This window comes from Puma concolor, chromosome C1, assembly GCF_028749965.1.
Source record: "Puma concolor isolate L17-30 chromosome C1, mPumCon1.1.hap2, whole genome shotgun sequence".
Lineage (NCBI taxonomy): Eukaryota > Metazoa > Chordata > Mammalia > Carnivora > Felidae > Puma > Puma concolor.
In genome coordinates, this window is record NC_141674.1 from 25,005,044 (window position 1) to 25,015,841 (window position 10,798).

At 50.5% G+C, this 10,798-nt stretch overlaps 1 non-coding gene and 1 pseudogene across 1 annotated transcript; one reads left to right on the forward strand and one right to left on the reverse strand.

The window, feature by feature from the left end:
- Nucleotides 1-2,338: 2,338 nt before the first annotated feature.
- LOC112849052 (U6 spliceosomal RNA) lies at nucleotides 2,339-2,445 on the reverse strand. The gene has a single exon (XR_003222502.1). It is a non-coding gene; the product is annotated as a U6 spliceosomal RNA (small nuclear RNA).
- A 2,460-nt stretch (nucleotides 2,446-4,905) lies between these two features.
- On the forward strand, nucleotides 4,906-8,814 carry LOC147577903 (epidermal growth factor-like protein 7 pseudogene; annotated as a pseudogene).
- The last annotated feature ends 1,984 nt before the right edge of the window (nucleotides 8,815-10,798 follow it).

Sequence of the window (10,798 nt, forward strand, 5' to 3'; positions counted from 1 at the left end):
TTGCTTGTCTTGGCACTGGCGTCCAAACAAACTCTGCCTCAGCTCAAAGCTGCCACCATCAGTGCTTTGGCAGAAAGCTGACCTCTCATAAATGCCATTGAACTTTGCAATGGCCCATTCCTTTCCTACTGGGTTTTCTTCCCTCCTGGATCCATCACCCTTGAATCGAGGGACTAAAGCAATTCCTCCTACTTTTTTTTTTTTTTTCCTGTGTCTCCACTTGGTGGAGACTGAGTAGTGACTCAGGGGGATGGCACGAGAGAAAGAAGGATTCTTACTCATTTTTCACTCATTCAGTAAACATTTATGATTCCTTGTGCTAGGCTGTTTGTCAGGCACTAGGATCATGGAGATGAAAAACAGAGCCTAATGAGGGTTGCAGACAGGAAAGCAGGTCATTGGGATACTAGGTGACAAAGACATGGACAGGCCAGAGGAGGGCAATGGCAAGCCTTGCTCGGGGTAGTCAGGGATGGCTTTCCGAGGAAGAGCCCTTTGAGCTGGGTCTCAAATGAGGAGTAGAGTAGGGAATCGACACTTGTCAGTAGGGGAAAGGGCAGAGGGAGTCTGGAGGAAAGGCATAGGAGTACAAACACAGGATCAGTCTGACAAGTGTGGACAGCAGCGTGTGACAAGAGTGGAGAATGTCCGAAAGGATGCGAGAGAGAAGAGAGAATGGAAAGCCTCTTGTGTTATGACTCCATTGGATGCAAGGAAGAGAAACCCAACATGAACTAGCTGATGCTAAAAGAGGAGGTTGACTCAGGCAATCCTTTGAGACAAGTACTACAGCAAAGGGGCCCAAGGACCCACTGCAGCCAGGGAACCACCTGCACTCCTCCATCATTCATCTTTGCTTCTCTGCCTGGAAGCTCCCCCCTCTCCTTCTCTTCCTCTTCCTCCTCCTTTTAACTGTGGTAAAGTATACATTACATAAAATCTACCATTTTTACCAATTTTTTTAGTGTTTATTTTTGAGAGAGAGAGCGAGCGAGCATGGTGGAGGGGAAGAGAGAGAGAGGGAGACAGAGGATCTGAAGGGGGCTTCAAGATGACAGCAGAGAGCCCGATGCGGGGCTCGGACTCTCAAACCGTGAGATCATGACCTGAGCCAAAGTCGGACACTTAATGGACTAAGCCACCGAGCTGCCCTGCATTTTTACCAGTTTTATGTGTGCAGTTAGTGACATTAAGTATGTTCACGTTGTTTGTGCAACTTTTGTTACCATGCATCTCCAGAACTTTTTTCTCTCTCAAACTGAAACCCTCTACCTATTAAACAGTAACCCTCTCATCTCCCTGCTGTGGCTTTTCAGACCACTTTCCTCTCTAGGCTGGAACTGTGCCCGACAGCAATCCCCAGCTCATGCCTTCTAGCTCCCTCACCAGAGAGATGAGAAATTCTCTTCCCTTTGTTCCAAATCCCCAAAATCCCGCAGGAGGATTCTGACTGACCAGGCTTGGTCACATGCTCACTCACACACTTGATCATAGGGAATGGGATGCCATGATTGATAGTTCCCACCTGGACCATATGTTAGGCCAGGGGAAGAGCAATTCTTGTTTTCCGAAGAAGGGAGGGGCCAAAAGTGACCAGGTGAAATATGAAACGTTCACCAGAGATAGGTTGGGGCCAGGTCACCAGAAGCCTTGAACACCAGGCTGAGGACCTCAGCTTTTATTCTGTTATGCAGCGGGGCATTGTGGGAACATTTTGATCAAGGAGAGCGATATGTACAATGAGGTTGGTCTGCAAAATCAGCTCTTTCTTGAGCCTCTATTTTTGAGCTTTCTCTTGCCTTTCAAGGTTGCTCTGAAAGGTAATTTTTATTCAGATGTCACCTGAATACCAACTGGGCCCCAGCTCCTTCCCCTGGCCTCAGAAGTGACCCCTACTTCTTATGACCCCTACTTTTGGCAGTCCAATCTGGGTCACCTCCTGTCTCCTGGGTTTCCTGGCCCTTCCTCCCCACCTGCTTCAATGAATGGCCTCTCCATTCCCCTAGACGTTCTCCTGCCCCTGACCTGTCCTCCAACCCCCCAAGTCCAGTTAACCTCTAAAGTGTTTCTAGAACCTCTCTTGGCTTCAGGCCTCATTATTTCTCTTGCCTGGACTTTGGCCCCAGCTCCTCAGTTGGACTCTTTTGTAAAGCCACCAACTCATGCCAATCCCTTCTACAGTTCCCACTGTCAGCCTCATCTCCTTCCATGCCTCTTAGAATTGAGCTATTTGACCTTTTTTTCCTAAGTAATCTCTACACTCAACATGGGGCTGGAACTCACAACCTGGAGAGCAACAGCCACAGGCTCTACCGACTGAGCCGGCCAAGCGCCCCTTAAAAATATGGGAGGCTTCACGAATTTGTATGACATCCTTGTGCAAGGAGCCATCTAATCTTCTCTGTGCCGTTCCAATTTTAGTATATATGCTGCCAAAACGAGCACCATTTGGCCTTCTTGATGCTATCTAGGCATGCCCAGAATTACCAAGTTTTGCTTCCTTTGCAGATGCTGGTCCCTCTGCCTCTTACGCCCTTCCCGTCTCTCTTCACTTGGTGTAATGACATGCATACTTCCAGGCTCATTTCCATGGTCACAGCCCCCCTTTCTACAGTCAGCCCCACCACCCTCCCACCTTTGTGTCCCCAGGGCACGGTGTAGATAACTCTAGTATCACACCTATTACTAGGATGACCATATAATTTACTGTCCAAGCCCAGGACACTTTTGAGAACGAACGGGGACACTATTATTTTTTCTTACTTAATGTTTACTCATTTTTGAGAGAGAGAGTGCATGCACTCAGGGGCAGGGAGGGTCAGAGAGAGAGGGGAATGGAGGACCCGAATCAGACTCTGTGCTGACAGCAGAGAGCCTGATGTGGGGCTTGAACTCACAAACCACGAGATCATGACCTGAGCCAAAGTCAGATACTTAGCCAACCGAGCCTCCCAGGAGCCTCAGGAATGCTATTATTATTATTTTTTTTTATGTTTAATTATTTTTGAGAGAGACAGAGCGTGAGTGGGGGAGGGGCAGAGAGGAAGACAGAGAATCTGAAGCAGCCTCCGGGCTCTGAGATTTTAGCACAGAGCCTGACGTGGGGCTCCAACTCAAGAACCATGAGATCATGACCTGAGCCAAAGTCAGAAGCTCAACCAACTGAGCCACCCACGTGCCCCCAGGAACGCTGTTATTAATTAACTGCCCTGGTTCAACGGGTGTCAACTGGTCTCTTTCAGGCAAAGAAGGAGGTATAGTCGCCCACCCATACCTGGCATTGTTGTAAAACCTGGCACTTAACGTTTTCATTTGTCTTGTTCATGTCTCTTAGATAGTATTATTATCCCCCATTTTTAAGATGAAAGGATGGAGCCTTTGAGAGAGAGGAGATTTGTGGTCACATAGCCAGAAGGAGACAAAGCTGGCCTGGGAAGCCAGATCATTAGATTCCAAACCCTGGACTCTTCTGACTCTAGAGGTCATTATATACCACCACACCTGACCCCTCCAATACCAGAGTCTTATTGTTGTTTAGGTTGGTCATGTGTGGTCCCCCTAGATGAAAGGTAGAAATGGTGTCTTACTCGTCTTGTGCACTGGCCTAACATAGAGAAGGCCCCAGGGCACGTTTGTAACACAGATGACTTCTTGAGGAGAGAACTGTGTGTCTCACCTTAAATTCTGTTGTCCCTTCCACGGCTAGTACCTAGCACGGGACTTGCCGTGCATCTATTCATTTAATAAAAATTTATGAAGCACCTAGTATGTGCCGGTACTGTGCTGGTGATACAGTGATGAGCAAAACGACAAGGTCCTTGTTCTCATGGAGCTTACTGTTCAACAGCAATCACACAAATAAACATAAACTGGGATAAATCCTAAGGGAAAATACCCGGTTCTGAGGTTTAAGAAATATTTTGGAGGTAAATTTAATAGGTTTCGGTCATAAATGTGTTGGGGGATAGCAAGATGGACACGGCTGTTGGGTTTTTGCTTAAAACAGATGGAGAAACAAAGAAGGAGCAGTTTGGGAGAGACTGCGGTCGGTTTGGATGTGTGGGACTTGAGGTGTCTGTGGGATTTCTAAATTTTTTGTTTAATGTTTACTTATCATTTTTGAGAGAGAGAGAAAACGTGAGCAGAGGAGGAGCAGAGAGAGAGGAAGACACAAAATCCGAAGCAGGCTCTAGGCTCTGGGCTGTCAGCACAGAGCTTGACGCGGGGATGGAATTCACGAACCCCGAGACCATGACCTGAGCCCAAGTCGGAGGCTCAACCAACTGAGCAACCCAGGCACCCCCTTTAAAAAAAATTTTTTTTTTTAATGTTTATTTATTATTTTAGAGAGAGAGAGACAAAGCGTGAGCAGGGGAGGAGCAGAGAGAAAGAGTGTCTGTGGGATTTCTATTTGAATCTTCCCCACTTCCAGCCAGGTTAACTGATTCGCCCAAAGCTGCAACATTGTGGCAAGTAACACAAACCTGCTTCAGCCAGTCCTCGCAAAGCTGGCCTCCGGGTAGCACGGTAGGAAAAGGGACAGATGGGGGAAGGCAGGAGAGACGCAGTGAAGAGACTCAGTGTTCACTGAGACAATAATCAGACCTCCCAAGCTGCAGTGAGGATCTCGGCGAGAAGCCAGGGTCCTGGCAGCGGTTAACAGGACAGAGAGCCCGGGCCCCGCCCTACCCTGCTCGGCGCTGGGCCAGAGCATCCCCTGCCCGCCCGGACACGCAGGAGGGGCTGCTCCGTGCCTGGAAATCCGAGCAGCCGGGCAGGCAGGGCTGCGGAACCGCCAATCGGGCTGCGCCTGGTGGCGGCGCCACGTGACCGGCCTCCTTCCCCCACCCCCTTCTCCGGCCTTCCAGGGAAGACGGGCATCCCCGCCACCCCGCCGCCCCCGCCCCTCGCGTGCCGCAGCGGCGCGGGAGGGCGCGGAGGCGAGGGGCCGGGATTCCTCCGCAGTCCGCTGCGGCGCAGGGGAGGGGAGGGGGGGATAGACGAACGCGTTGCGGCCGCGGCGCCTGCAGTGTTTTGCGTCAAGGTCAGGCGTACCCGTTCCCGCGCAAGGCTGTCTCCAGAGTCCCTCCCTTGCCATCGTCCCAGCCATTCCCACCGCCGCTCCTGGCCGCAGCGTCCCGGGCCTTCCTGGATCACGGCCTCAGCCTCTCGCTGGGCTTTTTGGGGGGACATTCGGAGGGATGGGAGGGTTTCAGTCCATCCCGTTCACGAGCTGCCCAGCCCCTTTTCCTCATATGCCCACCCCATGCTGTGTCCCTGCTCTAAACCCCACACTGGCTCCCAGTGTCCTGTAAGAGAGCATTAAGGCCCTACAGAACCAAGCCCCAGTTTAACCCTTTACAGCCCCCTAGCCCAGAGACCCAGTTCCTCCGGACCCCTTGCCCTTCCAGGAACAGTCACCGATTGCATACTTAAGTGACTACTGTTGCCGTATCTTCTGCCTAGGGTACCCTTTGCGAACCTAGCACATTTATAGACCCAATTTGATTGTAATAACGCAGTGGAGAGTGGAAACCGGTGCCGAAATGCCCTTTAACAAAGGTCACAAAGTTGAAAGCCTACAGGGATCAAGCAGGAGAAATAAGGCCAGTGGGTGACAGCACAAGAAAAACCTGTCTAAAGGGCAGAGACTCTGCTCTCCATTCAGGCCAACATGCTCCTTGGGAGGAATGTGGGTCCTACGATGACAGATATTACGAGTTTACATGAAATGCCACAAATCCAGATTTTCATGTGTAATCTTTGAATTTTTAAGTGTTGATTTGATTTCTTAAGAACATCCCTGCAGGCCAGTTGCAGCTTATAGATCCTCAGCATGTGACTTCCTGTCCTAGAGAAGAGGATGGCTTTGGTTGGGAAAACACTTTGAAAAACTGTTGAGGGTGAAAGTTTGTTCTTGAAGCTCTGAGACACAGCTGCTGTGGAGGCAACAAGAAAGTGGACTAGGATTTGAATTTTTTCCTAAAACGACACTGGATGCTTTAAGCTACCGAGCACTCAAGAGAATCTACCAGAAACTGGAGGACTGGGTCTTGAAAATGGGGGAGGCAGGTCTGCAGCCAGCAGCTAGCCAGGGTCACCCACCCACCACCATCAACTACCAGGAATGATTGCAAACATTTTTTCCCTTCCTGTGGGGGCTATGAGAAGGTGGGAAAGGCACCCTGTGGTGCTTTACTCATGGGGGTGTCGTGGGTGGCTGGGTGAGGGAGAGATAGGAGGGAGAGCCAACCCTTCCAACCTCTATGGCTTCCCACGGTGGGATAATGCCCGGAATGGAAATTGGAGAGCTCCTTAGGAAGAGGGAATTGGAGACAATAGCCAAACTATGGCAGCTGTCCCAAGGCTGAAGGGCCGGGGACAATGGAAAAGGAAGCAGAAGAGAAGGCTGAGGCCATCTAGGGAACCAAGTTATTTTTAGTTCACCCTGAGGTTTTTTGTAACTATGATGTGATGCCCTTCTCTGTCTCCCATCCCTGGAAACCTTCAAAAAAGCCTCCTATACTCACTGAGGCTGCTTAGATTGGGGTGTTGTGGAAATAGTGGAGGGGGCCAAGTTTTACATCTACTTTGGTATAATGTTGACCAAAGACAGTACAGGCTGAAGCAGGCGCCGGGTCAGGAGAGATCAAGTGTCCCAGGAATTTGCAGTAATCTTGAAGAGGGTTTTGCAGTGGGTGCTTGGGCTCATCTTGTGAGGATCTCAAGGGGTCAGGCGGCCCCTGGCTCACCTCTAGGTTGCAATAATGAAGAATCAGCTACAATTCACCGAGTTCTTGCTTGTGCCCCTGTGCCACACATATGCATTATGTCTGTTATCTCTGCAGTGATTGTGTGAGAGAGTCATACTCTCCTATATGAGGCATTCCTCATAGTCCCCATTTTACAGATGAAGAAATCAAGGCCCAGAGAAGTGAAGGGACTTGCCCAAAGCCACAGAGATTAAAAAAAAAAAAAAAAAGTGGACTGGATCTGCTCTCCAACTGATTGCCCCCCCCCCCCCAAAAAGAAATCGTCCTCTTGTCTGGGGTTTTCATGGGCAGCACTTGCCGTGCAGAGTTATAAGTACCGTTTTGCCTTGCATGCCTGTCCTTCTCGACTCATCTGTGAGGGGACAGGAGCCATGCTGCTAATTGACGTGCCTGGCACACAGTGGGTACTGAATACATAGTAAATCAGTTCATTTAAGGAAGGTCAAAAGCAGTGCCCTCAAGCCTCAAATTCCTGTGTCCTTGAGCCAGTCATACACCCTCTCTAGGCCTAGATGCCTTCTATGGAATAGGAATTATATACAGACCTCACAGGATTATTGGTGGATTTACATGAGACCAAGTCATAGAATTTCTGGAAATTTCCATACAACCGGCAGCTATTGCTGCTAATGATGATGATGGTGGTGGTGACTGAGGAAGGAGCAGGGAAGGAAACCAAGATCTAGAAGTTCCAGCACTGCATCAGCTCAGACGGGAAATTCTCAGGAGGGCCTGCCAGTGTGCAATTTCCAAGACTGCTGTGTCTTTATACGTTCATCATTGTTGGGAGACCTACTATGTGCCAATGCTTGATCTCATTTCAATAAACACTCTGGTTTTCAGTGTGCTCTCGGCTGGAGCGGCCGCCCTGAGGAGAAGGCCATCCCACCTGCAAACATGGGGCATGTGTGACTCCAGGGAGCTACTTCTGCTGTGGTTCTCGGTGCTGGCAGTGGGTGGCACTGAGCATGTCTACCGGCCTGGCCACAGGGTGTGTGCCATCGGGGCTCCGAAGGGCCCCGAGTCGAGACTTTTGTGTAGCAAATGTACCAACCCTTCCTCACCACCTGTGACAGTTCTGAGCCTGCAGCACCTACTGGACCATCTACAGGACTGCCTACTGCCGCGGCCCTGGGCCAGCCTCCGCCGGGCTTCGCCATGCCTGCTGCCCTGGCTGGAAGAGGACCAGCAGTCTCCCCAGGGCCCATGGAGCAGCAATATGCCAGCCACTGTGGCAGAACGGGGGGAACTGTGTCCAGCCAGGCTGCTGTCACCGCCCTGCAGGATGGCAGGGCGACACCTGCCAGACAGACGTGGATGAATGCAGTGCTGGAGGGGGCGCCTGTCTCCCGTGGTGTGTCAACACCGTGGGTAGTTACTGCTGCCAGTGTCGGGAAGGGCACACCCCATCAGCAGATGGTGTGCTCTGCTTGCCCAAGAGGGGGACCCCCAGGGTAGCCCCGAACCCCACAACAGGAATGGACAGTGCGGTAGAGGAGGAGGTGCGGCGGCTTCGGTCAAGGGTGGATGTGCTGGAGCAGAAGCTGTAGCTGTTGCTGGCCCCACTGTACAGCGTAGCCTTGAGGGCCCTGGAGCACAGGCGGCCTGACCCCAGCAGCTTCCTGGCTCACCCCTTCCAGCAGCTGGACCGCATCGACCCTCTCTCTGAGTGAGCAGATCTCCTTCCTAGAGGAGCAGATGGGGTTCTGTTCCCGCAAGAAGGAGCTAGGACAGGCTTGGCCCAGGTCCCCGGCTCTGGCTACTAACAGCCCATGCCCACTGTGCTGGCCGGCACCGCTGCACCCCCACCAGTGGGCCCATGGCTGAGGGAAGGTACGAAGGTCCCGTCAGGGGGCACCTCTGATCTGTGTCAGAATAAAATGACGGCTCAGGGGAAAATAAAGCTCTGTGTTATTAAGTACAGATACTCAGTTATTTTCATTTTACAAGTGAGAAAATGAGGTTAGAGAGATGATGTGACTTCCCCAAAGGGAGCACAGCTGGAAAGTGGCAGAGGCAGGATTTGAACTTGGATCTGTGTGGCTCCAACAGTCTTTCCTCTGTTCACCAGAACATTTATCAAGCATCAACTAGGTGCTATGCCTCCTGCAGGGGCAGGGGATACAGGTCAAGTTGGGGAGGCAGACAACTCAGCAGACACTCACAATTCAGCATGATCATCTCTCTGCTGGGGGGATGGAGGTGATAGAAGAGGGGCTGTTGCCTTAGCCTTGCCTTTCTCTGGCCCATGGACCCCTGAGGCACAAACTTGCCAAACGGCCTCTAAATCCCTCCACCCTAAAGTGAGGAGGAGGCACACCTTCATCCCTCCTCTCTGGGTAGAGGGGATTGTTGCAGTGGGGACCAGACAATAATCAACAGCCCTGTCCAAAAGAAATCCCCCCACAACCAGCCTCTCCTCTGTCTCTGTATCTCTGTGTCTGTGTCTGTTTCAGTTTCTCTCTCTCTCTCTCTCTCTAACACAAACACACTCCATGGTGACAAGAGGTAGGTGATGGGTTAATTCGGGTAGAACCAGTTTCTCCATCCTTCTGGCATGCCCTGTCTGGGTGGTCCTTGGCATTTGTTGCCTCCGCTCTAAATGCAAAGTGATAGGAAACTTGCATTTAAAACCCCGTGATAGGGGCGCCTGGGTGGCGCAGTCGGTTAAGCCTCCGACTTCAGCCAGGTCACGATCTCGCGGTCCGTGAGTTCGAGCCCCACGTCAGGCTCTGGGCTGATGGCTCGGAGCCTGGAGCCGGTTTCTGATTCTGTGTCTCCCTCTCTCTCTGCCCCTCCCCCGTTCATGCTCTGTCTCTCTCTGTCTCAAAAATAAATAAACGTTGAAAAAAAAAAAAAAAAAACCCCGTGATACATGTATTAAAAAGAAATCAGGAAGAAAAGTTCGCCCAACCATCGATAGTGATTATCTCTGGGTAAAGTTACATGTAATCTCTATTTTCTTCTCTTTACTTATTTGCTTAAAACTTTTTTTTTTTTTTTTTTTTTTTTGCCATGGACTATTTGTGTTATCAGTAAAAATAAAAATAAAATTATCCTCCATTTTAACAATTCTGTGTGGCCTCACAGGTGTGGGAGAGGGTCTGTTAGAAGCAATCTGACAAGGGGTTTTGCCCTGAGCACAGCCAGAGCTGAACAAGACCACATAGAGGGCAGAGGGGAAGAAGTGAGAGGTCATCGAGGATTAAAAACAAGAACCACTGTTCCTGAGAGCTTGCTCTGAGCCTAGGTCCTTCCTGGCTCTTGATGTGCATAGCTCATTTAACTCTCAAAGCCAGATTAGGAGTTAAGCTGTCGTTTCACAGCTGAGGAAACCAAGGATCCATTTTATATGAAAAGAAACCAAGATTCAGAGAGGTTCCATTCCTTGCCCAGGGACACACGGCTAGAAAGTGATAGAGGCAGGATTTGAACACAGATCTGTGTATTTTTAATTCTGGACTTAGAGGCCACTGCAAGCCCTCCCAATGGCATAGTGCTTTCATATTCCCAGCGCTTCACACGTGCGCACACACACACACACACACACACTCACATGTGCTCCCACATCCATGCTAGTACTGTGCAGAGAAGCAGGTGAATTGAAGATCATTGTCCCATTTTCCATGTGAGAAAATTAAGGACAGAGAGGGGGCTTGCTCATTGTAGTCAGCTGAGAAGTGAGTGCACTCCTAGAAGCCAGGCCTCCTTTCTCTTTTCTGGCAGTCCTCCTCCTCCTACTACCTTTTGCCAATTGCGGAGGCTTCCTTCTGGAAACAAATGACTCAAGGTAAATTGCTGACTGGACTTCCCCTTTCTTAAAACACAGGAAGCCTATGTTGTTTGCACTTGTGGGAGAACAATTTCAGGTCAGTTACAAAGTGGGTGGGGCCACATAGAGGATTGGGTCCTGCAGGGGCCTGGCTCCCTGCTACCTGAGCTGGCAAGAGATGTGGGGGGTTTTTCTTTCCTGGGGCTCATGTCAGTGTGTCTGCCAAAATTAGGTCTAAAGTTCCATCCCAAAA